The sequence below is a fragment of the Neolamprologus multifasciatus genome, chromosome 19 (genome assembly GCF_963576455.1).
Source record: "Neolamprologus multifasciatus chromosome 19, fNeoMul1.2, whole genome shotgun sequence".
NCBI classification, from domain to species: domain Eukaryota; kingdom Metazoa; phylum Chordata; class Actinopteri; order Cichliformes; family Cichlidae; genus Neolamprologus; species Neolamprologus multifasciatus.
This window is the reverse complement of record NC_140457.1, coordinates 25,102,176-25,111,214: the sequence shown is the minus strand read 5'-3', so window position 1 is coordinate 25,111,214 and position 9,039 is coordinate 25,102,176.

Genomic DNA, 9,039 nt, shown 5'->3' with positions numbered 1-9,039 from the left:
TTAAATGGGAAATTAGCACCAGGCAACGCACATGGGTGGTCTGTGTCCTCAATTGAAAATCTGGGATGCTGTGAATCTGTCAGAAATATTCTGTGTTGCAGATTAGTTGCATTTTTTTTGACGTCATATCTAATCAAACATAAGAGTTTGTCTTTACATTGTGACCTGCTGGCATCCAAGATCACATTCAATTCAGAAAAAAAGTTTTTCAAAAGATTGTTTCTGTTTCCGCACATCCACATGCATACATCTTTTCACACCTGACTAACCTCATCCAGAAACTACAACAAACTGCTAACCACACTAGGAAAAAGCAGGAATTTTATCATCCTGGCTCCCCTCAGTGGGGATACCTCCTCTTCTGCACTTTTGTGAGGTGATTGAGACCTAAGTTATTCCAAGAGCCTTTGACAACTTCATATAATCTCTTTTTTTTTTTTTTTTTTTTTTTTTTTTTTCTTGCCTGTCCCGTTTGGCTCTTTTGCCATCAGAATTATTGTCTAAAGGCGAAGAAAGATGCCCAACGGTTTTTCTTTACCAAATTGACCATCCCAGCTTTGCCGTAATGGTCCATTTGATTCACCTTTTATTCTTTATTTTATTTTCACTTGCTGAATACGGGACAGATTTGACTGGGGGAAAGAAAAGGGAGAAAGAAAGAGGGAAAGAAAGACAGTTGAGAAGAGGGACGGGGGAGAAGGGCAAAAAACAAAAACCAACAGAATAAGCAGAAGAAAAAAAATAAATAAATAAAAAAATAAATACATATATCGATCACCTGGATCACCTGTTGAGAAAGAAAAAAGAAAACAAGCAGAAGAAAACGAGAGTAATACAATAAACCACATCACAATGATATATGGGAATATGACAGTAACTACTAAATATTAAACATTATTGTGCAGCACGTAAGATCGACAGCACAGTGTGCATTGAGGTAGGAGCCAAAAAGGGTGTAGTTTGTGTGTGTGATCACCCGTGTGTACACCTGTGAGCATGGACGCGCTTGTTTTCTTAAAAGGTTCCCTCATGTAATGATCTGCTAGAGGGTGTGGGGGGCCACTGCCCCGTCCTCCAGGGCATGAAGCAGGTATGGAGGAGATCAAAACTCCAGACATCCAGAGGCCCCCAGAACACAAGAGACCAAGGAAGACCAACAGAGGGGCAGCCGCGCCACTGTCCCAGAAAGAGCCGAGGAGAGTCCCAGATGAGGGGTCACCCAGCAGCCACGGAGCAGAAGCCAGGGGGGGCTGCAGTGACGTGCCCGTGAGCTCCGCCGGCAGCCAGCTGTGCCTGAGTGACCGAGCCCCAGGCCGAGAGGCCGGGGGCACCCCACCTCCGAGGTGGCCCAAGCGAGCCCCAGGCTCCAGGCCCCGATAAGCAGCCGCCAAGGAGTGAGCCGGTGTGTACCCGGACGCCCACCCCCGGACACAAAGAACCACCAACGCACCGATGTCTGAGGGAGTCCGCCCCCGGCAGGGGAAGTGGTGGGGGGAGATAGGCCTCCAAACCTTGGAGGGCCTGAGCTGTCCTCAGAGAGGTGGCATCTGATACCCAACCTGACATATAGACACAGACATACAGGCACACACAGATACAAACATCCATTCCCACCCTCATGCTCTCATATGCACTTACTCCACACTCAACCAACGTGGAGACAGACATAAAGAGACGCTGTACACACAATCACACTCCCCAAGCGTACTCTACGAACCGGGTCTAGGTACCCTTGCCCCTGGAGGGGGGAACTGCACCCAGACCCAGGTTGTGTTACCCTTTTCCCTGCGGTGGGGAGAAGCAGACCGCCCCGACTCCGCAGCAGCAGGGAGGCCCCACATTCCGGACCCCAGTCGGACGGCCAACTCCTCCTCCTAGCCCCCCTGCTCCAGCAGGAAGCAGAGAACGAGGGTGAGAGAAGACTCCTAACCTCCCTCCACCCGCTCATTGTAGTGTTGATGTATGTGTGTTCTAAGGTGCATTTAAAACCCAGGAGGGCATGGAGCTACCTGCCAGAGAGCAGCAGGTAAGCGCATAGTCCCTCCTGCTAGCCCTCAATGTCTACGTGTATTTAAAATTGAGAGGTGGGCAACGACGCCGGGGGTGAGGTGTACACCCTGATGGTAATTGGGATTCCGTGTAGCGTGCCCACCCCCAAGATCCTATATGTATGTGTAATGAGAGTGTGAGTAATGTGAATGTCTAAGTTGCGGGATAAAATTGAGGCAGAGGCAGCCAGAAGGGGACAGAGGGGGGGGGGGGGGTTACCTCCTCTGCACCCTGGTGACACACCCCTACTCCAAGGCCCTGCATGTGTGGGTGGTTGTGGTGGAGCGGGAAGAGGGAGGCAGCTGGAGATGGGGAGGGAAGGAAGGGAGGGGCAAGTGACCCCTCCCTGGGGCCAGCTCCCCCGCTGACCCCAGTAGGCACCCCCATACTCCGCGACCCGCCAGGGAAGGGGGGCCCAGGCCCATCCGAACCGGGGACCAGTGCAGCGGCGCCGCCCGGCCCCACAGAGCCCGGGGCAGTCCACCCAACCCCACAACAGAGAAAACTACACCCACCCCATCATCCACTCATCTTCCAGACTACATAAGACAATAGACGCCCAGGCTGAGATCTTCCTCCACCTCTCCTGTATCTCCCCCTCTTGCAGAGAGAGTTCCTGAGAGAGGAAAGCTCCTGCAAGATGTGACAACCCCCCCCCCACCAGTTGAAGAGCCCCCCAGGTGGCTCGGCGCACCGGCGGCACCCTGCGCCAGTGGCGGGCCCCCATATACCCACCGGCCCACAACCCCGGCAACACACCAACCAGGACCCAGGCCCCCGAGGCCCGGCCAGGGCCCCAGGCCAGAGCCGGAGCGCCCCCAGAACCTCACGCCCGTCCCGGACCCACCCAGGGGCAGCCAGGCTACCAGGTCAGTAACCCCCGTCCGTCAGCACAGACCCTCCCCTAGCCCCGCTGCACGTAGCCACGAGGAAGCCGCCACCTAAGAGCCAACAGAGCCCCTAATTGGCCATGACCGCTACCCCGGGTTGAGCCCCCCAAGGAAGATGCTCCCGGGGAACCGCCTGACGCCCTAAGCCCGACCCTACCCCCACACCAATCACAACAGTGAAGGCGAGACCAAAATATGACCCCCCACCCCCACTAGGTGATGGAGGTGATCAAAGGAGTCCAGAGCAATTGATCTGATGTGGTGGCAGAGGCTGTATCAAGACTAATGTAATCTAATAGATAATTTCTATATTGGTTAGAATTAAGATTGTTTTTATTTTTCCAGTTCATGAGGACTGTTTTCTTGGCTATGCATAGGGCAGTGAAAACCATATGGGCTATATTCTTTTCTGAAGTGACATTATCTAAGCTGCCCAACAAACACACTAAGGGGGAAGTTGGAATGTTACATTTCAGACACTTTGATAAGTCTTCACATATCTCGCGCCAAAACTTCTGAACTGGTGGACAGAACCAAAGAGCGTGGATATAATTGTCCGGTGAATTGGTTTGGCAGTGTGAGCAGTTGTTGGTAGATGCAAAGCCCATCTTGAACATCCGATGACCTGTATAGTGCACTCTATGTAGTATTTTGTATTGAATTAATTGAAGACTGGGATTTCTGATTAGATGAAAGGTTTTTAAGCAAATCTGAGACCAGAAGTTTTGGTCTAAGTTAACTGATAAATCCGCTTCCCATTTTGCAATAGGAAGTGATATTGATTCATCTGTTTTAGAAAGCATTCTGTACATTTTGGATAGTAATTTGGGGGTTTTAAGAGTAAAAAATTGAACCACACTTGGTGGTGTTTGTAGTTCAACTTGACCCAGTTTAAATTTCTTTTTTATTATGGATTTAATTTGTTGATATTCTAAAAATCTTTTCTTGTTGATCCCATATTGTGTAACTAGTCTGTCAAATGAAATAAATTCTGTTCCTTCTAGTATATGTTCTACATATTTGATTCCTTTACCATTCCAATCTGAAAAGTTTATCATATTATTGTTTTGTCAGGGTTGTTCCAGATAGGTGTACGTTTGCATGGGATTAATGAAGACTCCGTCAATTTTAGAAACTCCCACCATGCTGTCAGAGAAGAGCTGATGTTGATGCTTTTGAAGCATTCATGTCGTTGGATGTTTGAGCTGATAAATGGTAGATCTGAAATCTCTAGATTATTGCAAAGTGCTTGTTCTACATCTAGCCAAGGTTCATCTAAGAGGGTATGTTTTAGCCATCCTGAGATAAACTGAAGCCTGTTGGCTAAGAAGTAGTGCTGAAAGTTCGGTAGTTCTAATCCTCCTTTATCCTTGGTTTTTTGTAGTGTTTTTAAGCTTATACGTGGGGGCTTATTTTTCCAAAGGAATTTGGACATATATGAATCTAGAGATCTGAACCAATCTTGCGGCGGTTTAGTTGGGATCATTGAGAATAAATAATTTATTTTTGGTAATACCATCATTTTTATAGCAGCAACCCTTCCCATGAGTGATATGGGTAGACATTTCCATCTAGCCAGATCACCTTCTACTTTCTTTAAAAGTGGGGTATGGTTTAATTTAGTTAGATCTGCAAGCTTGGGAGAAACATTAATACCTAAATATTTTATATTTCCCGATTGCAGTGGAGTAGAAGAGGAATTATGGAAGCAGCAATTAATAGGAAGGACTGTAGATTTTGACCAGTTAATTGAGTAATCTGATATTCTTGCAAAAGAGTTTATCAATTCAATCACCCCAGAGATATTGGTTTGTGAATTTTGGAGAAAGAGTAACACATCATCAGCATAAAGGCTGATTTTATGTTCTACGTTCTTGCATTTTATGCCCTTAATTGCTGAATTCTGTCTAATTGCTGCTGCTAGTGGTTCGATAAAAATTGCAAACAGTGAAGGGGAGAGTGGGCATCCCTGCCTGGTGCCCCTCAGGAGACATAAGCTGGAGGATGTCTGGTCATTTGTTCTGACACAAGCTGTTGGGGAATTATATAATATTTTTAACCAGTTGATGAAAGAAGATCCAAAACCAAATTTGTGTAAAGTTGCAAATAGAAATTTCCAGTTAACTCTGTCAAACGCTTTTTCTGCATCTAAGGAAAATATTGTAGTTTCAAGGTTTTTACTGTATGAGTAGTCTATCAAATTAAGTAATCTACGTGTATTTGTTGATGAGTGCCTACCTTTTATGAAACCAGTTTGGTCAGGATGAATTAAGAGGGGGGTTATTTTCTCTAGTCTCTTCGAGAGAGCTTTGCAGATTATTTTGAGGTCTACATTAATAAGGGATATTGGACGATAGCTTGAGGGATATACAGGGTCTTTGCCTGGTTTTAGCAGGAGATTAATGTTTGCAGAATTCATATTTGATGGAAGTCTGCCCTTTTCTTTGATTTCTAACAACGTTCTGTAAAAAACTGGTGCTAGAATCGTCCAGAATTCTTTGTAGAATTCTGCAGGAAAGCCGTCTGGACCTGGAGCCTTATTATTGGACATATTTATCAGGGCTTCCTGGAGTTCACCTGATGTCAGTGGCGAATCCAGTGCCATTGCTTGAGAGTCTAATAATTTTGGGAGAGTTATGTTGTCTAAAAATTGATCAATTTCCTTTTTAGATGGGTTTATTTGTGGTGAATACAACGTTTTATAGAAATCCCTGAAAATGTTGTTTATTTGTTTCGGTTCATATATTGTGTTCCCAGATGAATCTTGAACAGCACATATAGTTGTTTTTTCTTTATTTATTTTTAACTGGTTTGCTAGAAATTTACCGGATTTATTACTATGTTCATAATTTTGTAAGCGTAGTCTTTGTACTAAGAATTTTGTTTTTCTATCAATTATCTCATTTAATTCTAGTTTTGTTTTGCGTATTTTGTTCAATGTTTCCTGATCTTGGTGGGACGTGTAGGCTTCTTCTAGTGATTTGATGTTTTTTTCTAATTCCTGAATATTTTTGTTTTCTTTTTTCTTTTTATGTGATGAGAAAGAAATTATTTTACCTCTCATCACAGCTTTCCCTGCTTCCCATAAAACAGAAGCTGATGTTCCGGGAGTGTCATTAAAGTCTAAATATGAAGTCCACTCTTTTTTAAAATATTTAATAAAGTCTTCATCTTTAAGCAGTGATGTATTAAATCTCCAGTTTTTACTTGGCATAGTATTATTCTTGTGCATTAGTGTTAAAGATACAGGAGCATGATCGCTGACAACTATAGGGTGAATCTCAGTGTCTGAAACGTCACTCAGCAGTGAGCTGCTGACCAAAAAATAATCTAGACGAGAGTAGGAGTGATAAACATGTGAAAAAAAAGTATATTCCTTACTGGTGGGGTGAAGGGAGCGCCATGCATCGCAAAGACCAAAGTCGCTCATATACTGTTTGATTATATTTGTGGACTGCCAATTACGCTGAGTTCCTGCTGTATTGAGCCTATCCATTTCTTCATTCAGTCCAAGGTTGAGGTCGCCTCCAAGCACAAGTGTGCCATCTAAGTGTTCAGAGAGTGCACTGAAAAAACCGTGAAAGAATGAGGGATCATCAACATTTGGACCATATACACTTACAATACATAGCTTTTTATCAAGTATAGATAGTTTAATGATTAAGAATCTGCCCTCTGGATCTATAACTGTATCGAGTACTGTGAAATTAATTTTTTTATGAATTAAAATTGCTACTCCCCTTTGTCTAGAATTATAACAGGCTGAGAACACATTAGGAAACTCAGGTGTTTTAAGTTCATTCGAACCTCTAAGAGGTCTGTGGGTCTCTTGTAAAAGGACAACATCTGCCTGTAGTTTTTTGAGTTGGTTAAATATTTTTAACCTCTTTTCTCTGGAGCCAGCTCCATTTACATTCCATGTAACGAATCTTAGTGCACCCATAGATGTCTGTGCATAACTAGGGGTGTACTCTGTGTGTGTCGCTTAGACAGGTGGAGAGAATACCTCACTTGTTCATAAATAAGGAGAGGGAGAGAGAGAAAAAATGTGTGGCGAGATGCTCCCCGAGTCTGACTATGTGTTTGCATATTTACTAATATGAGTATGCTTGGCTTAAGTGTGTGTATCCCATAGGTCTGTGTGCGCTGTCTGACTGATGTAAATGTGCTGCCGTTGAGCGCATGACTGTGCGTGATCGTGCAGTGAGTAAGTGTCGAAATAAATGATGTTGTTTGTGGATGAGTGTGGAAGCAGGTGATCGAAGCAGTGAAAGAAATAAAGAAAGAAACCAAGGACGAGGGTGAGCAGCATAAAAACAAGAGGGGGAAAAGAGAGAAAAAAAAAAAAAAAAAACGAGAAGAGAGAAAAGAAAACGTAAACATTCCAATTAAATCACTGACGGAGAGTGACGGTGTTAATACTGCTATGAAATCACACTTAAGATGCGATTTGATACCGGTAAGTTAAACAAATGTTAATCCAAGTTAGTGTGAGTGGATAGGGAAAGGGTGTAGCGGATTCTTATCTGGTCTGAAGTTAATACAGCCACGGAGTGATGTTGGGGTCGCGGTGGAGCTGTCCGTCCACGTACAGCCGGTCCACAGCGATGACAGCGCGGGAGCCCTTCTGGATGAAGCCGCGTCGGATTGGGAAAAGGACCCTGCGTCGTTCCAGGATCTCTTTGGGGAACTGATCGTTCACGCTGAAGTCCGTTCCTTTTAATTCCCTGCCGCGGCTTTTCACATGTTGCTTTTGTTTGAAGTGGCCGAATTTGGCCACGATAGGACGTGGTCTCCCGGCCGTAGCCCGAATGGGGCCGAGGCGATGCACCCTATCGAAGACGATGTTCTTCACCGTGTCCTCCGGCAGCTTCAGGTGGGTTTTGATGAAGCTTTTTACCGTGGTCTCCGCGTCCTCTCCAGCGGCTTCTGGAATACCAGAAAATACTAGATTATCACGCATGCTACGAGCTTGTAGATCAATAACCGTTTCTTTTATTTTTTTATTTTCTCTATTGAGCTGGGTAACATTTTCTGTGAGAGATTTCACCGACTCCCTTAGCGTGGCATTTTCAGCAGCGAGCGTTTCCACTTGCTGCTGGCTGAACTCCAGGGATTCTCGCAAGCATTTAAATTCCCGGTGAAGAATCTCCACCAGGGACAGCCTTGCGTCGAAACTGGACAATCGCTTGTCGATTGACTCCAGTATGTCGGCAATATCTTTGCCAGCTGGCGATGTTGTGCCGGGGGAATCTGCCGGGCGTTGTCTTTTCGACGACGGCGTCTCAGATTTGGCCGGGGAAGCTGCACTCTGGGCCTTCTTCATCACGAGATCCTGAAAGCACTGATCAATATAATCTTGGAGAGCGTCTAAACTCTCCCCGTTGTTCTCCAGGGTGTTGGAGATAATTTAGGCAAATATTGTTAGTTATGAGACAATTGAAAAGTGTATTTGGTAATACTGAAGCTTAAAGAAATTTGTTCAAATCTAAACTACCATTTGCTTTAATTTTCCGCCAAAATCTCCGGCGTCTGACGTCAGTTACAACATTAGTCGCTTACCTTGACTGTCACTTCCGCTTACCTCTGCCGTCTCCTCCTCCTGCCGTCTCCTGCCGTTAAAGAAAAATCCGATACATTTAGATGCTTCGTTAACTTCATATAATCTCACAGTGACAATGAGATAAGGTCTCCTTTGGGGGCCATACCATCACTCACTCCTCCTTTATGTTACCGCGCCAGATCCGCGGCCCAAAGGGCCATGCTTGTAACATTTAGCTAAAGTTATGACTCTGCCTGATGTTCGGACTTATTGCAATCCTGCAACCTGATGCCTCCCTAATAGTATGGTCTGATGGAAATGGACCTAAACATCTAAAGTGGATTATACGTCAGTAGTGGTTTGAGAAGTTCACATGGATATTATGGGCTTTTGCATTGAGGAAACCAGACACCTTTGCGTTCTAACATGCCATGACCTCGTCTGACTGCTAATTTTTCGTGTGCCAGTACAAGTTTCAGACTAACAAGCATAAACAAGGTGCATATTGAGCTCACTAGTATTCTTCTGTTAGTTGACACGCTGAAAACACTAACCTCT